The following is a 23299-nucleotide window of genomic DNA, read 5'->3' as shown; positions in this document are numbered from 1 at the left end:
CCAAGACGCGCTGGGATTCTTCGTCCACAGGTATTTGCAAGTACGCATCTGCTAGGTCCAATCTTGAAAAATATTTTCCCGGGCACAGTTTGTCAAAAAGATCTTCCGGGCGGGGCAAAGGAAAAGTAGCAGCACAAGTTGTGGATTCACAGTTGCCTTGAAGTCCACACAAAGTCTCAATTTTCCGGACGGTTTTGGCAAAATTACTAAGGGTGAGGCCCAGAGAGAAGCCTGCACACGTTCAATTACACCTTGAGATTCTAAATCGTGCAATGTCCTTGCGACCTCATCACGCAATGCGTGGGGAACAGTGCGTGCTCTGAAAAATTTCGGTTGCGCGTTGCCTTTCAGTTCCAAATGTGCAGCATAGTTCTTAGCGCAACCAAGGCCCGGTGCAAAAATGTCCGCAAATTCTTCACAAAGACTAGAAACACTGGCGGAAGGCACAGTCTGAGTCACTGATAGGACCTGATTTACTATAGACAAATTAAACAATTGAAACAAATCTAAACCAAACAAGTTCACTGCACCAGAAGAACGAAGAACGTAAAATGACACAAGTTTCGTTTGTCCCTTGTATGTGGCAAGAAGGCTGCACTGTCCTAACACAGGGATCTGTTGTCCTGAGTAACTAGTTAACTTAACATTTGCGGCACGCAACGGCGGGGCGCCCAGTTGTTTGTACGTGTCGTGATTGAGCAATGAAACTGCAGCTCCGGTATCGAGCTGGAAGGGGATCACTTTGCCTTCAAAGTCTAAGTCCACAAAAAGTTTATTGTCCTGTTGACGACAAGAGCGACTGTCACGTGCAATTTGAACTGATACAGGTACAGAAGCACTTGCGACTTTACGTGATTTTCGGCGACGTCGACGCACATTTGTGGTGGGACGAACACAGTCACTGTTAGCTAAAGTGTCACTGGACGGGTGGGAATGAACCACATGAATGTCCATGGGCGAAGGTCCACGAGCCTGATTGTCCTGGGGTCGATTCCGGCGCGAAGCAAAAGGCCTGGAATTTGTGTGATTGTCTGATCGAAGCTTTTTGTGGCAAACACTTTGAACATGTCCTTTCTTTCGACAGTAAAAGCAAATAGCTTGGCGTGACGGGCAATTTTCACGCGAATGTCTAGTTGTACACCGCGGGCATGATTTCACTGCAGTTGCTTGCTTACGCGGCGCACGTGTTTGCAAGGTAGGCTGCCGCTGCTGTGCGGACGGGCGCGAGGGCCGTGTAGCGTCCCGGGCAGCGCGGCCGGCGGGCCGGTTAATGTGACACACGGCTGGCGAAGTTTCAAATGAGTCCTGAGCAAAGTCAAGTGTGTCTTGCCTATCCAATATGTCTATCACTTGTTGAAGGGAGGGATTAACTAGTTTCAAAATCTGTTCCCTTATGCGAACATCATAAACGTTCTGTGCTATTGCATCACGCACCATAGTGTCTGAATAAGGAAGTCCACAGTCACATTCAAATGCACACTCCCTAGTAAGTCCTTGCAAAGTTGCAACCCACTCCCTATTAGTCTGACCGGCCGTACGTTTTGTACGAAAGAACGTATACCGTTTTGCAACTACATTTACTGTTTCTTTGAAATAGGCATCTAAAGCAGACAAAATTTCTTCGTAGGACAGAGTTGCTACGTCGCGTCGGGGAAACAATTTCACAATCACACGGTAGGTAGACACACCGACACAAGAAAGCAAAAACGGCTGCCGCTCTTTACCTTGAATTCTGTAGGCTGCGAGATGAAAGTTGAACTGGCGAGACCACTCGTGCCAGGTCTCTTCGGCCGCCACGTATGGCCGAAAGGGAGGTGCAACAGCGTTTTGTGGCAGCGGTAGCGAAGAAGCGGCGGCTGCCGCATCGTTTTGCAGCGCACGTTGACCCTCGACGAGCTGTCCAAGGGCCTCCAATAACGCCTGCGTCTGCTGATTCTGCAAGCGAAAAAATTCGGACAGTACATCTGGAGAATGTGGCGAAGCCATGACACAAACGAATGAATACAAACTCTTTTACTCGTCGCCAAATAATGTTGTGTCTAGCTCATACAGCATAGACACAATGAGGTAGCTAGGTGCACGCTAAACTAACGCAGACGGGCTTGAAGTTCTGGAACATGAGACTTATTAATGAATAAGAAGAAAAGTACGTAGATGTTACTTAACTTTTATTCTCTTGTTGGAATACATCTCTTGAATAGTAGTAAGCTATAAGCACTGATACAAATGGCGCCTTGCTAGGTAGTAGCTATGGACTAAGCTGAAGGCTATTCTATCTGTCTCTCGGCAAATGAGAGGAAGACTTGGTACGTCTGGTCGCAAGCTATGTCGTCCGTACAACTGGGGCGAGGTCTAGTCCGTGTCTTGTGACCTGCCATGTGGTGGCGCTAGGTTTGCGATTACACAGTGGCGACACGCGGGTCCGACATGTACTACAGGACCGCGGCCGATTTAAGTTACCACCTAGCAAGTGTGGTGTCTGGCTGTGACACCACATATGGCTTACGTGTTGTTTTTTTTTTTATCCATAGTGATTTCCGGAGTGACGGTTATGTTGAGAGCTGTTAGTACAGTTTAAGGTGCTGCGAATAAAAAGAGCAGCAATGATGATCACAATCATAGGTGTCTCTTACTTTTGGTTGTTCTTGAGGAACATACTGCGATATCAGAGATGATGGTTAGGTTAGGACCTAAGAGGACACTTTAAATTTATTTGAAGGCTTTGCTCAATATCATGTGATAAGCAGTTATTTGTCATTATGCCTCCATGTATCTTCTTACAGATAACGTCCCGATGACTTTATCGTACTCAATTATGTCATGTTGATTTATGTTCAGTTGGGCCCAGGTCTTGATAAGATAAACACCCACAAAACATCACACATTCAGCTCCAGCCTAAACTAATCCTTCACACCCAGCCACTCGCCCATACACCCTACACACACACACACACACACACACACACACACACACACACACATGGAGAGAGAGAGAGAGAGAGAGAGAGAGACATCTGGTTAAAGGCTTCATTGGGCTGCCAATCCACTCTACGTCTTGCTTCATTTGAAAAGGAGAAAGGATGACACTCGTCATACCACACTAGCACCCCCTATTAGGGTCCGGTCCAATTTTGAATTTTGTGGGCTATTTAAGATGTACAGTTTTATATGCCGCTGTGATCAATGGCCTTTTGTGAGATGCCCAGCTTCAAACGTCGATTGCATGCCGTTTCCTTCGCAACATTAGCTCGGGAGCTCATTAAAACTGACCTACGTCTACTGACAGCTGTTCGTGCATTCCTGACAAGGCGTCACACTCGCCTCCGGTCCCTATCGATCAGGGTATTTTTACGACCACTGTTCTTACACTGTGCAACATGGCGGGCCGGCCGCGGTGGTCTAGCGGTTCTAGGCGCTCAGTCCGGAACCGCGCGGCCGCTACGGTCGCAGGTTCGAATCCTGCCTCGGGCATGGATGTGTGTGATGTCCTTAGGTTAGTTAGGTTTAAGTAGTTCTAAGTTCTAGGGGACTGATGACCACAGATGTTAAGTCCCATAGTGCTCAGAGCCAACATGGCGGTGACTTGTACACCATTCCTTGCAGACACATTGAACAATTTGCGTGAATACACCAACAAAACCGGGAAACTTCATTCAGTACGGCACATCCAAACACAACAGCTCCTTTCTACCATTGTGTCACGTCTCTATGTCGACTCATGTTACTGCACTTTTTCCATCGAACCATCTGGCACATTCACTGCGGTGTCGTCTGCAGAACGAGCTCTCATGCAAAAGCTGGTATCTCACGACGGCTCCACGAGTAAAGATAATCGCAGTCCGAAGCATTAACGAAATGGGGAAGTCGGTGTAGACACGAGCCCGTCTTTTCCTTACGCCGCGGTAGCTGGAAAGTTATTCATGTCCGAGGGAAGTGCAGCTCACCCGTCTCTATGTAATCAGCGACCAATTGTAATCATTATAAACGACGACATTATCATCACAGTACAGATCGGTCTGCGTACGAAAAAAATGGTTCAAATGGCTCTGAGCACTATGGGACTTAACTTCTGAGGTCATCAGTCCTCTAGAACTTAGAACTACTGAAACCTAACTAACCTAAGGACAACACAAACATCCATGCCCGAGGCAAGATTCCGAACCTGCGACCGTACCGGTCGCGCGGTTCCAGACTGAAACGCCTAGAACAGCTCGGCCACTCCGGCTGGCTTCTGTGTACGAATAGAACAGTTATTCTGAACTATCATACTGGAGTTTTGAGCTCAGTTCCCGTGTTTGCAGAAAATAGTAATTAAGGACGGTTCCGCATTTTTGTAATTATGCAAATTATTGTTTTGTTTTAAGAGCCAGCCATGCTTCGACTCTCGGAAGTTCATCAGAGACATAAATTTATGCAGTGAAACGTGCATCCAACCCACAGTAACATAGCATGACGCAGTATTCACAAATGAGCAGTAGAAAACGTCATCCCAACTACACAAAAACACGTCTGGAGCATAAAAACAGACTTGTCACAGCTCAGGACTAACCGAATACTAAAATGATGACGTGGTGTATTAATTTAGACCTGTGGCTGATTTCAGTTGGCAGACATAGGATATAAACAATATGAAATAAAAGGAAAATAAAAGGAAAAACCCCACTGTGGATGACACAACTATGGTGAAATATGTTTTGGTATTAAAACAAAACAGTTGACCCTAAATAACGAAAAGTGTGAGGTTATCCACATGAGTGCTAAAAGGAACTCGTTAAACTTCGGTTACACGATAAATCAGTCTAATCTAAAAGCCGTAAATTCAACTAATTACCTAGGTATTACAATTACAAACAACTTAAATTGGAAAGAACACATAGAAATTGTTGTGGGGAAGGCTAACCAAAGGCTGCGTTTTATTGGCAGGACACTTAGAAAATGTAACAGATCTACTAAGGCGTCTGCCTACATTACGCTTGTCCGTCCTCTTATTGAATACTGCTGCGCGGTGTGGAATCCTTACCAGGTAGGACAGACCGAGTACATTCAAAAAGTTCAAAGAAAGGCAGCAAGTTTTGTATCATCGCGAAATATGGGAGAGAGTGTCACAAAAATGATACAGGATTTGGGCTGGCGTTTTTCGTTGCAACGGAATCTTCTCACGAAATTCGAATCACCAACTTTCTCCTCCGAATGCGAAAATATTTTGTTGACACCGACCTACATAGGGAGAAACGATCACCACGATAAAATAAGGGAAATCAGAGCTCGTACGGAAAGATATAGGTGTTCATTGTTTCCGCGCGCTACACGAGATTGGAATAATAGATAATTATGAAGGTAGTTCGATGAAGCCTCTGCCAGGCACTTAAATGTGATTCGCAGAGTATCCATGTAGATGTAGATGTAGATGAGTAACTGCAGAAAGGCAGATTGATCCTTAATTGCCGGCCGAAGTGGCCGCGCGGTTCTGGCGCTGCAGTCTGGAACCGCGAGACCGCTAAGGTCGCAGGTTCGCATCTTGCCTCGGGCATGGATGTGTGTGATGTCCTTAGGTTAGTTAGGTTTAAGTAGTTCTAAGTTCTAGGGGACTAATGACCTCAGCAGTTGAGTCCCATAGTGCTCAGAGCCATTTGAACCATTTTTGATCCTTAATTCATTAATTATTCTGAATTTTGTATCACGCTAAATACTAATTACTCTGATGTGGATCTATTCTGCAATGAACTAGGTGTTAATGTTAAAAGTGTCGGCGACAGTATCTATTGCATGTCACTTGTCCAGACAATATTTTTTTTCAAATTTACCATGCTTAGGTTTTGATATATTACTTGTGGCGTCACCGCCAGACACCACACTTGCTAGGTGGTAGCCTTTAAATCGGCCGCGGTCCGCTAGTATACGTCGGACCCGCGTGTCACCACTGTCAGTGATTGCAGACCGAGCGCCGCCACACGGCAGGTCTAGAGAGACGTCCTAGCACTCGCCCCAGTTGTACAGCCGACTTTGCTAGCAATGGATCACTGACAAATACGCTCTCATTTGCCGAGACGATAGTTAGCGTAGCCTTCAGCTACGTCATTTGCTACGACCTAGCAAGGCGCCATTACCAGTTTATATTGAGATTATAATTCATGTATCAACAAGAGCGATGTTCTCCAATTGTGGATTAAAGTTAAGTATTCCAAAAGCTTCGTACTTTATTTATTAGACTCAACTACTTTAACTGTTCCAGACCTCACGCCAGTCTGCGTGAGCTTAAACGCGTGCATTTCGGCCTCCTCTAGCAACACGGTGTTGGCTCTTCTGCCAACACATCATTACTAATACTTTATATGTGTGTAGTATCTGCTCGGCCTCCTCGATAAGTACTCAACAGTTGCTACAATACACCACATTCACACCAGCGTTGGAGTACCTCATGACTGTCTCATTGGTTTGAGTACAAGGATGCAGCCTTTTTTTCGAGATCCTAAATTTTTCTTTCCGAAAGTGTTATTTCTCAGGAAAAAGCGAGGAACTGAATGTCACCGTTGTTAATGGCGAAGAGTTATTCGTTATGCAGCGCTGGCCCATTTCTCGCCACAGGTAGGGCGGAATACGCCTCCAGAAGCAGCAGTTTGCTTTGCGGCTTGCCTGGTCGCCAGGCGCCCCTCGGGCGCTAAGCCGTCTGGCAAACAAGCGGCTGGCGGCGTCGTAATCAGATGCGCTCGCGGGAACGCGAACACCTGCGAGTGGGTTCTTAAGCACACCGCCGCTAACTGCGACAAGCTGCAGACAAGCTTTGTCTTGTCAAAGCCAGGTCCCCTTGTTTCCAAAGCAACTACGACCAAAGCACATTCCTCGGAAATGCGAATACCGGCTCTAAATTGAACTTCGCTTTAGATCATTATTCGGCACGGCACAACAACACGACAGACGAACAACTGCTACCTCCAATGCACGCTGTATGTTAAAATACCTCTCATATTCCACAATCTGCTTACATATTCGATCTTTGCTTGTTACTACCAGAGACGATCAGCGCATTCAGACGGGTCGACATACAGATGTGTCAGATTGGCAGAAAGGAGCTATCGTGTTTGGACGTACCTGTGTCCAGATTCTGAATATAGCTGCCCAATTTTCTGGTGTATCAACACGAATTGTCCAATGTTTCTACAAGAAATGGCTTTCAACTAACAACCAAATTACACGGCATTACATAAATGGTCGCAAAAACAGCGGAAACGAGTGTCACGCCTTATCAGTGACATTCACTTTAGAACACGACAGCCGGCCGGGATGGCCGAGCGGTTCTAGGCGCCACAGTCTGTAACCGCGCGAGCGCTACGGTCGCAGGTTCGAATCCTGCCTCGGGCATGGATGTGTGTGATGTCCTTAGGTTAGTTAGGTTTAAGTAGTTCTAAGTTCTAGGGGACTGATAATCTCAGAAGTTAAGTCCCATAGTGCTCGGAGCCATTTGAACCATTTTTTTTTTAGAACACGACAGGAATGCATCAGCAGTAATCAGTAAATGCAGGACCACTTAAACGAATTTCTGCGTGCAATTGACACATCAGGACAGGTGTCTCGCAACAGTCCATTGACCACAGTGACACATTAACCGGCACTTCTCCAGTGGGCCGAACAACTCAGAATTTGGACAATAGCTGACTCGAGGAGGTAACTTGGTTCTGACTAGCAGAGATTTTGCATCTTTTCAAATAACGCAGGGCGTCGAGCAAATTGAATACTGAATGAGGTTTTGAATCAGACTGTGCGAAGGGTGTACTTCAGGCCGTATATGGTTCAGTTGTGTTTGGAGCTGTTTTCCGTACGATAACGTGGATTACTCATTCCGTTTACCATGAACATGACCCAGAGTATGTATTTCAACATTTTGTGTGAGCAAATGTAGCCCTTCATTTCACATTTCCATGATAAATGTGGACACTCCCGTCTTCCAAGATGATACCAGTCCTGTGCAGAGGGCTGCGTCCATACGTTCCTTGTTTGATGGACACTCAGGTATCCCATCCACACCGCACCACAGCGTTAATCCCATAGAAACTATTTCGGACTTCTTGGAATAGTGGCTATCAACATCCCCACAATTTAGGAAATTAAAACAAGTAACCGATGTCGGTGGCTGTAGGAGACGTGTAGAGATGGAGACAGTGGCGCAATAGGAAGACTTTCGTCTGAAAACGAAACGTCCGCACAAACACAAGCGGAAGCACGGATCACAAAATCAGTACCTTTGCACATTAACGTTAGAACCTGTTAACGAACGCAAAACTCCTTCCTGAATCGACGCTAATATCTCATAACCGGCTCAGTGCAGCATTAAACGCGTGACAGTAATCGTCTAGCATCAGCGAAGATCACTCCCCAGTTCGGTCCTCTTGGCATAGTCAAATACAACGATAAGCTAAAAAGAAATGGTTCAAATGGCTCTGAGCACTATGGGGCTTAACATCTGAGGTCGTTAGTCCCTTATACTTAGAACTACTTAAACCTAACTAACCTAAGGATATTACACACATCCGTGCCCGAGGTAGGATTCGAACCCCCGACCGTAGCAGATAAGCTCCGCAGCTGTCAGATGAAAAAAGTTGACGTTCATTTGAACGCAGCTATGAGAACCATTAGTGGAACAGTCAGATCTGCACCTGCATGTTGGTTACCAATACCATCAAACAACTATCTAGCTCACCTTCGTCAAAAGGCGGTTCTCTCAAAATTTGTCAAAAATGAGTGAGTCTCTCTTCATAAAGACTTAATCTCCCTGCCTGGGAAACGCCTCAAACCTAGAAGAGCAGCGTATGAAGAAGGAGTCCAAATACTCCCCACTAGGCTCACCCGCGGCGCTGAAACTAAATGTGAGTGGTACGACACGGAAATCCGGAACCACGTACTTAATTAACACCGAACTGTCAACTTCCAGGCTGTCATAATACGGGAGAGGTGTGGCGACAGCGTAACAGATATCAGACGAGGAAGGTATGTGCAAATACAACATGCACAAGTGGGACTTTTGCACTGACAGTACATGTGACTGTGGTGACATTCAGATGAAGAGCCACATTGTAAATGACTGTCCCAACAGAAGCTGCGCTTGTCACATAAAGAGTCTGCATGAAAAATCCAATGAGCCGCTCCACTGGAATGAGTCTTCCTACATATTTGATATTTATATAGTGTAAATAGTTGCGCATGTGTAATTTTTGTAAATGTGTATTGGACTTCCAATTGATGCATAAGACAATAATAATAAAACTGCAGTATTCATGTCTAATAGTTACGTTTGCGAAAAATTTAGCTGGCGAATAACAAAGTTATAAAAGGCTAGTTCTGTTTCTTCCTGGTACAGCACGCATTAAGTTTTATATTCCATCCGATATATATAATATAGCGGCTGGAATACTGGGAAGAGGAATAATGAGAAAGGGGCAGCCAGCCTGCAGTATGACATGGTGACCTTTCAGTCAGCTTTGGCCGCTTCGACCGTCACGTAGCATTGCTAACGCAGACGCCACAAACGCACGAAAAGTGAAGAAGATACTACTGAAAAAATAAGTAAATCTAAACGTGGAAAGTAGAGAATATTTATTATTCCTTTTAGGTGTAAAGTGGTAAGCGGAAAATCGAATCAGTTTTTTTTATAATAATTCAGCCATAAGACTGGAAGCAAATGAATTTGACAATTCGATTTAAACGGCTTTAGGCAGACCTATTCAGTATACTGTACCAGTCTCTCCATTTTCCACAGTTCCTCCAAAGGGCTCTGAGCACTATGGGACTCAACTGCTGAGGTCATTAGTCCCCTAGAACTTAGAACTAGTTAAACCTAACTAACCTAAGGACATCACAAACATCCATGCCCGAGGCAGGATTCGAACCTGCGACCGTAGCGGTCTTGCGGTTCCAGACTGCAGCGCCTTTAACCGCACGGCCACTTCGGCTGGCACACAGTTCCTCCAACAACGTCTGTATAACAGAAGATATTTTTCTTATTTTTTGATTCAGCTGAAGTTATTCGGTCATGGAACAGATCACTTCATGCATACTTTCACAAATTAAAATAAAATTGTGCACTAGTGATACCTTTTACAAACGCTTGTAATCTACTGGAGAATCTCTTGTAACGAACAAAATTAATTTGCCACAAATAACTTTCCAATTTCATACGAAAATCTTCTGGTTATTACTTGTGTTACTCAGTCTGGCGCCTATTGAACTGTAAACTGCAGAATGACGCACATTATCCTCTAAGAAGTGATTTTTTTCCGACTGCTTGTGCAGCGCGCCACGAGTTATTCTCCTGTGCCGATCTCTTCATCGTAGAGTAGTATGTACCTAATGTTCTGAATTACTTGTACATATCGTAATCGCGCTCTTTGTTTACGTTTCTTGCTCTCTGTTGCTCCCTCTAGCACATTGGAAGTTATTCCGAAATTTGTTAATACATATCTGTCATTCTATTATCCCTACTAACTAATATTTCGGATATGAGGCGTCTAGGATCAAAACTGGCCAAGATACAAAATTTATCAAAACAAGTACCGGATATCAATTTAAAGTAGAAGTATATCACTGTTCGTGTTTGAGAGCACTGAATTCCTGGTCGTGCAATAGAGCGGCCGAAGTATTATAGGCAGTGAATTTACAACCGGCCATGTCGAGGAACACACAACGCTCTTACTCTCGCAGCACTTTTGTCTTGAATATTGTGTTGTTAGACTGCGCATCAGTGTGTCCTAAGCAGTAGGCAAAATAATTCCTTATAGCGTACATTCTCTGAGGTAATAATATTTCATTTGTACATTAGCAGCGCTAATCTTTTGTACTAATTTCCATATTCACTGGTTTCTTACCGTAACTGGTACGAAAGCAATCCTATTTCTTGTGTGCTTGTATTTTGTCATTATTTACCCAATTGTAGGCCATTCATTTCTCTCTCAAGACCGTGCTTTTGAGGGAATTTAGAAAGAAGTTTTGAGGTATGACACCCTTACAGACCCTGATGAGTATGAACACATATTATCTAAACACGGAACTATTTCTCATCTGTGTATGGCTTGTGAGTCGAATAATTGTAAATCACAGGCTGCTGGTGAATTTAAATCTCCTTCTCAATGGTATTTTCTATTAGCAAAGACCAAAAGAATTATTATGAAGAAAATAGAGAAGGTACAAAATTCTGTCCGTTTAAAGCATGAGGTACTTTACAATAATGATATGGGAAGTACCAAAGTCTGTGTAAAAGAGAAAATCACTGGCTCAAATGACACCTCGCACACAGTGATAAAAGGCATTACTCTCCCTGTCTCTAAAAGAAAATACATAAAAAAATTTCCTGCAGAAAAGCTTTGGCCCGTCGAGGAAAACCTTCAGTCGTTGAAGTTTTGTAAAACGACAATATTAGCTACTGAAACAGCTTGCACTGTAATGAGAGCTCCAACACAGTCTTCGAGGACTGAACCAATGCTTCACGTAAAATACCTGTTATGGTAATCTAAATGAGAGAAAACTAAAGACTTAAAAAACAATATTACTTAGTATCTATGAACAGTGTTTATCACAATAATGATTCTGTTAACGAACGTGATTACTTGCAGATCATTTTCTTTTTATTACGTTCAAGATCTAAGTGAACCGCCAACTTTTAGAGAGAGCTGCTTTGTATGCCCCTCTGTTTTATGATATTCTTCTTGATATATTATTATCGAGTTTATGTTGAAGTGCTTCTTTGTTGCTATAAAGGAAAGTAAGGCGAACCAAAGACTGCTTTTTATTGGAAGAACACTTAGGACATGCAGCAGATCGACTAAAAAGACTGCCTACACCAGACTTGTCCGTCCTCTTTTGGAGTACTGTTGCGTGGTGTGCGATCCTTACCATATAGGATTGACGGAGTAAATCGAGAAAGATCAAAGAAGGGTAGCACGTTATGTATTATCCCGAAATAAGGGTGAGAGTGTCACTGAAATGATACAGGGTTTAGGATGGACATCATTAAAACAAATGCATTTTTCTTTACGGCAGAATCTTCTCACGAAATTTCAATCACCAGTTTTCTCCTCTAAATGCGAAAATATTTTGTTGGCGGTGACTACATAGAGAGAAACGATCATCTTAATAAAATAACATATATCAGAGATCGCAAGGAAAGATATATGTATTCGTTTATCCCGCGTGCTATTCGACAGTGGAATAATAGTTATTGTGAAAGTGGTTCGTTAAGCCCTCTGCCAGCCACATACGAGTGATTTGCAGCGCATCCATGTATAATTAGATGATTTTACAATGTCACTTTAAATTCATTTAGTTGCGTTTTTCACAAGGTTTTTTGGACCTTAAAAGAGTTCAGTTTTATAAAACTAGAGTAAAATTTTATAAAATTGCAACAAAACCGGGCAAGTGAAAACTATTCTTCCTTTGCTCTCCTATTCTACAGAGAAACTCCTCAGTTCTTATTTTACCTGTCAACATAATTTTCAGCATTGGCTGCCCACATAATTTTCAGCTTCCTTTTGTGACTGACATTTCAAACGTTTCATTCCCTTCTTTTACTTTTTTACCTCAGCATCGCATAATTCAGTGCTGTATTCTGGAAGTAAACTTTCACAAATTTCTTTCTGGAGGTTAATACTAGTAGACAGTTCTGAAGTTTAACACTAGCAGACTTGGCTTAGCGGAGGAAACAGAATTCCTTTACTTTGTCTGCTACAGGATTCTTAACTTCGATGTTGATTGTAGGTAATGTTCCTTAAAATTTTTGTCTTTCTTTGGTTTACTGTCAGTCTGTATACGTTGAATTTCAGTTTCAATTTTGAACCTTCATGTTATTTTCTTCAATGCTCCTTCTACAATTGAATTTCAGTTTCACTTTTGAACCTTCATGTTATTTTCTTCAATGCTCCTTCTACAATTACACAGACTGACAGAAAGAGAAGAATTACCGCATCCTTGCCTTACTCCCATTTTAATCCGAACATGTCGCTCTTGGTAATATTCGACTGTAAATCGTTTTCCAACAAAATTTCTACTGTTTTAACAATGTAGCTCTAGTATGAGTAATACTACTTTATTAAAAACAAATTCCATAGCCGAACAATTAGAGTGTCGTATTCTTACACATCTGAACAGCGAAGTTCAGGAAATCACGCAGTAAATCGTCTCATTAGCTACTTTTCTTATTTACTCGATAATATTCTCTCACAAGTACCTCAAAATAAGGTGCTATACATGACAGAAGTGTTCAACTAAACGGTCATTCTCGTTTCATAGTTGTCAACAAAGATAGTAGCAATCAGTTGTCTGCAAAAGGAAGTTTTATACTAAACTTCCTGGCAGATTAAAACTGAGTGCCGGACCGAGACTCAAACTCGGGACCTTTGCCTTTCGCGGGCAAGTGCTCCACCATCTGAGCCACCCAGGCATGTATCACAACCTCACCTTAAAGCTTCATTTCCGTCATTGCCTCGCCTCCTACCTTCAAAGCTTCGCAGAAGCTCTCCTGCAGGTTTCTGCGAAGTGTGGAAGGTAGAAGACGAGGCAATAGCGGAACTGAAGCTACCCCGGCGCCTACGACTTTTGCTAACTAACCTGTATCGTTATTTAGATGCTCAATGAAGACTGTGAAGTATGATTCGTTTCGCGAGGATTTTTATTAATGCTTAATCATGGTCCTACAGACTTCAAAATGGTGGTGGAATTTTTTTTTTTTTTTTCACAGCGTCGTTGTGCGTTGTGTTGGCCGCCAGTGCTGCTCCTAATTCTGCGAGTAGAAATCGAAGTGATTCTCTCGCTAGCAGCGGACGAAATGCCCTTAGTTCTTCCTGTCTTCCCTCTAAAATTTGCCCTTTCTTCGAGAGCCAATCCTGGCCTCTCCCGAGTAGTCATCCAATCACAAGACTCAATTTTCGTGGAACATTCTCCCAATTCTCAATAATTTTCCAAAACTGCTGCGTTAGACCAAGCTGACCAATGAAATTCCCACATTTTCGCGCCCATTGGCCTACAACTATGGAAAGGAAGGTGTTTCGGCTCTGTGCTGTTGGTGTCTCAAAGGAGCGCGTTAACATCTTATTTCCTACGACCATCCAAAGATTCCGTCTGCTTTTTATATATATAGAATAGCAGCCTGCATTGCTGCGAAAGGTGGATATACACTGTACTAGTGCCGACATTGTGCATGCTCTGTTGCCTGTGTCTATGTGCCTGTGGTTCTGTCAGTGTGATCATGTGATGTATCTGACCCCAGGAATGTGTCAATAAAGTTTCCCCTTCGTGGGACAATGAATTCATGGTGTTCTTATTTCAATTTCCAGGAGTGTATTAGGAGGACCGGAAAATAATGTCATTTCTGCGGATGTCGATATTCGTTTATTCCTTTGTCATTTATCAGTTCATTGTTTGCCAAAGACATTTTAATGTTATAGTGACTTGTTTACTAGTAAATCTGAATACCAAATATCAGCGGAGATACGTACTCAGCCATCGGATTTCCATTTATTCTGATCGCACAACATTTTCTAAGTGGTAAAAATTTTGAAATGTAAGTGATGGCCAACATGCCATCTCCATGTATCGATTTCGCACTGAAATTTTGCGCATTAAATGACAATAGATTGTTGACAACGAGAGTGATTACATCACTGATTAAAAATAAACACTTGTCCCCAATTTGTGTGTTGGAACTTGAAGTAAGAAAACGACATTACTTTCCGGGCCCCGTAATACATGTTCAGTGATCTAAAATTGAGTATCTTTTTATACATTGCGCGATACCGTCTGACTTTTCCTGACCAGCAGTGCATTTTCGCTACTGCGTCATCAGACTGCGTTGTTGTCGTGGTGTTATGAGGGCACCCAAGTGAAACATAAAATGTAATTAAATGTCTAGGGAAATTAAGAGCTTTGTAAATAAAGTTATATTGCTGTCACGTGCCCGCTGACGTCGTAACGACTCTTATTGGTAATACGTTTACTTCCAAGGCCCTTAGATCCAGACGGTTCGCAGAGGCAAACCCGTCAGACACAGCCAGCAGAACTTCGTCGCTAGCAGCAGCGTAATGAGAAGCGCTAACGAAGAAGTAACAGGCGTGAAACAAGGTCGTCCGGGATAGCCCGGAAGGGCACTGCGGGCGGACGCCTCAGTAGAACAAAACATCCCGGGGAGAAAATACGCTGGCCGTTACGTAAGAACAGCTACAGCGGGGTCAACACCCAAATCACATAACTCAGAATTCCAGCCAATGTTTCTAGTGTCGGAACATAACACATTCTACGTCTGTTTGGCTCCCCATCATCCGCAGTATCTGTTATATATTAATTGATATCTAGTATTTTTTTTCTATTTTACTCGTACTACAGCATCTATTTCGAACAGTTGAGAAGTTAATGTAATGTTTGAGTACAGCATGTCCAATAATCGATAACATCTTTCTATACAGTGATATATTTAAGAGTTAAAATTCAGAGTTTCTTACTTTGGCACGATCATGTAAACTTACTTACATTGCTGGCAAATAAAATTGAAATATCATGCAACAAATTTAAAACTGGTGTGATATGTACAACGTATTTGGATATACAAGGGATTAGCATTTCTGCGCAATCGCACAATGTAGCTAAGACTAACGGCGTCTGTATTAAGGCGAGATTACGCAGTGTGTTTCGCGTAACCCTCCTACCTCTCCGGCTAATTAGGATTTTCTGTATGACCGTGTACCCGAAGTCCCTAATCAGTGGGGAAAAGTCATCTACTCCGAAGAATAATGCAAAACCGAGAGAAATAGATGAAGTTGTAACCGAATCGCCACTGCTCAGTATTTTAGCAATGACCCTTAGCTAAAAATTTCTGTTAACTATATATATTTTTTAATTACATAAACTAGTTTTTCAATTAAAAGTCGTTAGTGGAAAATTTGGAAGAAAGGTTTTGAAAGTATGTCATTAATGAAATAACCAATGGTCGCCAATTCCTCACCGGAACAAGAATAATTAAACTGAAACTGAACTTTATGCTCGTAAGCAATCTGACGTAAGAATAGTTGTTGGCGTTATGACATAGGAACAGTAACTAACGCACACTTTCATGTGCTTCACACCACACATGTCACAGCAGTCAGAGAATAATCACATAGAAAACACATAAATCATGTTAATTTTCAAAGAGAAATTAAAGTAAGAGTGTTTACTTGCTGTGGACAGAAACTTTTTTTACGTTACTCGCCGTAATACTGACTGTCGTAATTGTAGAAAGCAGAAAGATAGTTTCAATTTAACAGTTACTTTGATATTTATTTGTAATAAAGTTATAAATTATGCCACAAGCTATAAATTTGAACTGTGCTTTGACAATGAAATTCAGTCTCCAAGTTACGTAAAGTTTTACAACCATTTTTTTGTTATGAAAGTTACTCTATTTTTAGCAAATGAATTAGTACTCGCTTTTGTATCATTCTGTTTCTGACATTATTCATACTACAACCAAAGATTTCATTACTACTTAATTGTTCCAAAGTTGGAAAAATTATGTTCCGATAATCTAGTAAATTAATGTTCACTCATTTTCAGTACATTTTCTGATTATCTCGGTTCATACAAAGGGATAGAATGGATGGTACTTGGATAATGACGTAGGAAAATTATTTACGTCACAATGTGCACGAAAACAACGTCATTCAAACAATAAAATTCCAACTACGCTGGTCAGTCTATTACACTTCTAGTTATAAAAAGTCTAAATCTTACTTCACTTCGTGATGCCGTTGCTTTGTCGAGTGGCTTCATTTAGCGGTAAATAGGACACAGATTTATCTTGTTGCCATACAATAGCACATAACAGTACTCTTGATGTTATGTGAATTACTCTGGCTGCATTGGTACTGTGCCCAATAAATGCCATAGCTTGCCCACATTAAACATCCGCCGAAACAAGCATTTCAATTTTCACTGCTTCGCACTTCGGAAACAGACTTTTTGTCACCACACTTTTGCATTTTTCACACCGGCGAATGCACACACCAACGACACTCACCGTCTACTCGCGACTCCCAGCTGCTACTTTTGTGGCGCCCTCGCATGCCCAGCGATAGGACATTTACAATATTTATTACACTCTTTGACAATAGCTTTTCCCTGACTAGTCCAGAGTGTCTACTTACAAAATGTTAACATTCCATGCGTATTCTCTTTCTTAAATAACAAATAGCTTTTATAACTTGACAACATATTTACAAGAATAATATTCAGCACAACTAATGAGGTAAACTTCGCAGAACACGTAGAAAATGTATGATTATCTACAGAGTTGTGGTGTTACAAAATGGTTCAAATGGCTCTGAGCACTATGTGACTTAACATCTGAGGTCATCAGTCCCCTAGAACTTAGAACTACTTAAACCTAACTAACCTAAGGACATCACACACATCGATGCCCGAGGCAGGGTTCGAACCTGCGACCGTAGCGGTCGCGCAGTTCGAGACTGTAGCGCCCTAGAACCGCTCGGCCACTCCGGCCGGCTGTGGTGTTACAGGCTGTTTGTTAGAAGTTCGTGTCTACACCTCGTGAAGGAAGGAGAACATGCCGAAATTAGACGAAGGCACGATCGCAGCCTATCGAAAATGCAATGTACGGTTTCGTGATATTGTTGGTCGACTTAGTCGTGATTCCAGGATTTCAATTGCCACACATGGCTAGCACCTGAGAGAATAAGACATATTGTTCGGTCGTCTGTGCAGCATGGCACATCCAAGTGACGTACAGATAGTAAAGTAATGGGTCTGTTTGCAGCAAGTGAAGTATGCACACGGAGCGTGTGACGGGGTTTTGGAGTAGCACAGGCCACCAGCAGTGTAGCCATTGTTGTGGCTCCCTTGATGTAGCAGCAGAGAGATGCGCGGAAGTAGTGGTGTGCCAAACGACAGCACTGGACGCAGGAGTGCGCCAAGTTCTCTCTTCAAGACGGGTCTCAGTTCTGCTGAAAGCATGTGATGATGAATGTATCCATGTGTGTAGGCTCCAAGGAGAACGAACGTTGTCATACTGCATTCATCAGCGTCGCACGGATCCACCACCTTGCGTGATGGTATGATGTGGCTTCGGGTACACAATATGATCGCCTCTGGTTCACATGACCGGTAGTTTAGAAAGCAGGCGCTACATTTCCGCTGTGTTGAGGCCGGCGGCTGTGCGCTATCTTCAATGTCTCGATAAAGGTATCTTTCAACAAGATAACAAAGTACCACATGTTGCCTATATTTTACTCACCTACCTAGTAACAGGTGTTATTCGATTGTTCTCCTGACATTCAAACTCGATTTCCTGCTTCATTTGAGTCATTGCTTTTATATGCAGCAGCACTGTGTACTAAACTGCGCGCTCTGTATATTCCCAAATCAGATACAAACTTAACCACGTATCCTAGCTCCTATACTATAGAAGCAGAATAAGTAAAATTGCATTGTTTGGTCCTTTTTTATGTTGCAATTTTAATGGCCAGCAGTTTATTGCTTAACCACATATGACGATGCTATTTATTGCAATAATTCGTACATTGAAAAAAACTTTTTCTCAGAAATTAGTTCACAAAACTGGCATTCGATTCATATGTGAGAAATATTATTTCGCCTGATAACGTTAATTAAAGAAGACAGACAATAGAGAAACTAAGGAAAAATATGATGTAAGTCACTCAAAGAAGCCAAAAAAAAATCGCATTTCATTTGCAAGAAATCTTTTCAGCTGTCTTTAGTCCTAAGTAAACAAGTGTAAAACTTAACTAATCCTTTGACAAGCGTGTGACAATAAGTTGTCACTTTACGGGGAATACACTCCTGGAAATGGAAAAAAGAACACATTGACACCGGTGTGTCAGACCCACCATACTTGCTCCGGACACTGCGAGAGGGCTGTACAAGCAATGATCACACGCACGGCACAGCGGACACACCAGGAACCGCGGTGTTGGCCGTCGAATGGCGCTAGCTGCGCAGCATTTGTGCACCGCCGCCGTCAGTGTCAGCCAGTTTGCCGTGGCATACGGAGCTCCATCGCAGTCTTTAACACAGGTAGCATGCCGCGACAGCGTGGACGTGAACCGTATGTGCATTTGACGGATTTTGAGCGAGGGCGTATAGTGGGCATGCGGGAGGCCGGGTGGACGTACCGCCGAATTGCTCAACACGTGGGGCGTGAGGTCTCCACAGTATATCGATGTTGTCGCCAGTGGTCGGCGGAAGGTGCACGTGCCCGTCGACCTGGGACCGGACCGCAGCGACGCACGGATGCACGCCAAGACCGTAGGATCCTACGCAGTGCCGTAGGGGACCCCACCTCCACTTCCCAGCAAATTAGGGACACTGTTGCTCCTGGGGTATCGGCGAGGACCATTCGCAACCGTCTCCATGAAGCTGGGCTACGGTCCCGCACACCGTTAGGCCGTCTTCCGCTCACGCCCCAACATCGTGCAGCCCGCCTCCAGTGGTGTCGCGACAGGCGTGAATGGAGGGACGAATGGAGACGTGTCGTCTTCAGCGATGAGAGTCGCTTCTGCCTTGGTGCCAATGATGGTCGTATGCGTGTTTGGCGCCGTGCAGGTGAGCGCCACAATCAGGACTGCATACGACCGAGGCACACAGGGCCAACACCCGGCATCATGGTGTGGGGAGCGATCTCCTACACTGGCCGTACACCACTGGTGATCGTCGAGGGGACACTGAATAGTGCACGGTACATCCAAACCGTCATCGAACCCATCGTTCTACCATTCCTAGACCGGCAAGGGAACTTGCTGTTCCAACATGACAATGCACGTCCGCATGTATCCCGTGCCACCCAACGTGCTCTAGAAGGTGTAAGTCAACTACCCTGGCCAGCAAGATCTCCGGATCTGTCCCCCATTGAGCATGTTTGGGACTGGATGAAGCGTCGTCTCACGCGGTCTGCACGTCCAGCACGAACGCTGGTCCAACTGAGGAGCCAGGTGGAAATGGCATGGCAAGCCGTTCCACAGGACTACATCCAGCATCTCTACGATCGTCTCCATGGGAGAATAGCAGCATGCATTGCTGCGAAAGGTGGATATACACTGTACTAGTGCCGACATTGTGCATGCTCTGTTGCCTGTGTCTATGTGCCTGTGGTTCTGTCAGTGTGATCATGTGATGTATCTGACCCCAGGAATGTGTCAATAAAGTTTCCCCTTCCTGGGACAATGAATTCACGGTGTTCTTATTTCAGTTTCCAGGAGTGTATTTTTCAGCACTGTTTTTGTTGAAGTTAACTTCTGTAAGTCATGTACTAAGGTTACCAACTACCCAATTTGATTGTCATTGACACTGAATTACTGGTCATTCAGAAAGACGTCTGTGTTATCTCAAGATGAAAAAAATGACCGTTCATCTACATCTCTATCCACATGTATACTCCCAAGTCAGTTTACCGTGTATGGCGCAGGATACTGCTGGTAACACCACCTTTTCCTCCTACACCTGTTCGGTACATGCACGGGAGGAATGATTTTTTATGAAGCTCTATATCAGCTCTAACTTCTTTGATTTTCTTGTTCTCATCACTTCTGAAAGCATATGTGGGAGGAAGTAATATGTTTTCAGAGTCTTTCCGAAACGTATTCTCTCAATGCTTCGACATTAAACCTCTCCGTAATGCATAGCGCCTCTCTTGTAATGTGTGCCACTACAGTTTGTTGCACACGTCCGTTTCACTCTTGCGCCGATTAAAGAATCACGTGACGGAACGCGTCCTGATCGTTGGATCTTCTCTACCTCCTCTATTAACCTTACTGATGTACAATACTCGGCCTAGTGAGAGCTTTGCAAGCCACTTCTACGAAATGAAGTAGACTGTGCAACAAAATTAGAGGCTCATATTTTCGAAACCACGTAACTGTTTCCCAATGAGATGCTTGTATGAAACTTGACACAGATGTGCGTAAAATCTTCCTCTGTAATGATTCAAAGGCGTGGCGCTCTGACACGTCACACTCGAGCTCGGCGACGCTTCAAACGATTGGGACAAAAAAAAAAAAAAAAACGCAGCACAGAATTTAATGTGAAGTGTAAAGAGGGTTAATGGTGTCACACATCCCTAACTTCTGTTCCTGCAGTATCCTAGAATCCTTGAATATATTCTCAGTTAGAATAACATAAACTTTCTTGAGACTAAGAAACTTGGCTTTTTAGGAAGCATTGCTCGTGTGAAACTCAGCTTGCCCTTTTATCACATGATATACTGAGAAATATGGATGAAGGGCCGGCCGTGGTGGTCTCGCGGTTCTAGGCGCGCAGTCCGGAACCGTGCGACTGCTACGGTCGCAGGTTCGAATCCTGCCTCGGGCATGGAAGTGTGTGATGTCCTTAGGCTAGTTAGGTTTAAGTAGTTCTAAGTTCTAGGGGACTAATGACCACAGCAGTTGAGTCCCATAGAGCTCAGAGCCATTTGAACCATGGATGAAGGGCAACAGGCTAATTCCATATTTCTGGAATTCCGGAAAGCATTTGACACGGTGTCCCATTGCAGGCTGTTAAGAAAGGTACGAGAATACGGAATAAGTTCACAGATATGTGAGTGGCTCGAAGAATTCTTAAATAATAGATTCCATTATGTTGTCCTCGACGACGAGTGTTCATCAGAGACAAGAGTATCGTCAGGAGTGCCCGAAGGAAGTCTGATTGGACCGCGGCTGTTCTCTATGTACATAAACGATTTGGCGGACAGTGCGGGCGGTAATGTGCGGTTGTTTACTGATGATGCCGTGGTGTACGGTAAGGTGTCGAAGTTGAGTGACTGCAGGAAGATACAAGAAAACTTAGATAATATTTCTAGTTGGTGTGATGAATGGCAGCTAGCCCTAAATGTGGACAAATGTAAGTTAATGTGGATGAGTAGGAAGGACAAACCTGTAATGTTCGAATACAGTATTACTACTATCAAGTCGTTTAAATATCTGGGCGTTACGTTGCAAAGCGGTGTGAGGTGGAACGAGCATGTAAAAACTGTGGTAAGGAAGGTAAATGTTCGATTTATTGGGAGAATTCTAGGAAAGAATGGTTCATCCGTAAAGGAGACCGCATATAGGACACTGTTGGGAACTATTCTTTAGTACTGCTCGAGTGGTTGGGATCCGTACCAGGTCGGGTTGAAGGAAGACATCGAAGCAATTCAGAGGCGGGCTGCTAGATATGTTACTGGTTGCTCGAACACAGAAGTGTTACGGAGATTCTTCAGGAACTCAAATGGCAGTCCCTGGAGGTAAGAAGACATTCTTTTCGAGAAAAACCTTTTGAGAAGGTATAGAGAACCGGCATTTGAAGCTGACTGCCGAACGATTCCACTGCCGCCAACATACATCGCGGGTAAGGACCATGAAGGTAAGATACCAGAAATTAGGATTCATACGGAGGCGCACAGACAGTCGTTTTACCGTCCCTCTATTTGCGAGTGGAACAGTAGGGGAAATGACAAGTAGTGGTGCAGGGTACCCTCCGCCACGCACTGTGCGGAGGGCTTGCGGAATATCTGTGTAGATGTATACAGGGTGGTCCATTGATAGTGACCAGGCAATATCTCACGAAATAAGCATCAAACGAAAAAACTACAAAGAACGAAACTCGTCTAACTTGAAGGGGGAAACCAGATGGCACTATGGTTGGCCCGCTAGATGGCGCTGCCAGAGGTCAGACGGATATCAACTGCGTTTTTTAAAAAATAGGAACCCCCATTTTTATTATATATTCGTGCAGTACGTAAAGAAATATGAATGTTTTAGTTGGACCACTTTTTTCGCTTTGTGATAGATGGCGCTGTAATAGTCACAAACGTATAAGTACGTGGTATAACCTAACATTCCGACAGTGCGGACGGTATTTGCTTCGTGATACGTTACCCGTATTAAAATGGACCGTTTACCCTTTGCGGAAAAGGTCGATACCGTGTTGATGTATGGCTTTTGTGATCAAAATGCCCAGCGGGCGTGTGCTATGCATGCTGCTCGGTATCCTGGACGACATCATCCAAGTGTCCGGACCGTTCGCCGGATAGTTACGTTATTTAAGGAAACAGGAAGTGTTCAGCCACATGTGAAACGTCAACGACGACCTGCAACAAATGATGATGCCCAAGTAGGTGTTTTAGCTGCTGATGCGGCTAATCCGCACATCAGTAGCAGACAAATTGCGCGAGATTCGGGAATCTCAAAAACGTCGGTGTTGAGAATGCTACATCAACATCGATTGCACCCGTACCATATTACTATGCACCAGGAATTTCATGGCTTTGACTATGAAC

General features: G+C 43.6%; 1 protein-coding gene across 1 annotated transcript in view; it reads left to right on the top strand.

Annotated features, from left to right (window-relative positions):
• LOC126235152 (uncharacterized) overlaps nucleotides 1–23299 on the top strand; it is a 907277-nt gene that overhangs the window by 670579 nt on the left and 213399 nt on the right. The gene's annotated exons all lie outside the window — the stretch shown is intronic.

The sequence above is a fragment of the Schistocerca nitens genome, chromosome 2 (genome assembly GCF_023898315.1).
Source record: "Schistocerca nitens isolate TAMUIC-IGC-003100 chromosome 2, iqSchNite1.1, whole genome shotgun sequence".
Lineage (NCBI taxonomy): Eukaryota > Metazoa > Arthropoda > Insecta > Orthoptera > Acrididae > Schistocerca > Schistocerca nitens.
Note: the sequence above shows the minus strand (reverse complement) of the source record. Positions and strands in the feature narration are given on the sequence as shown.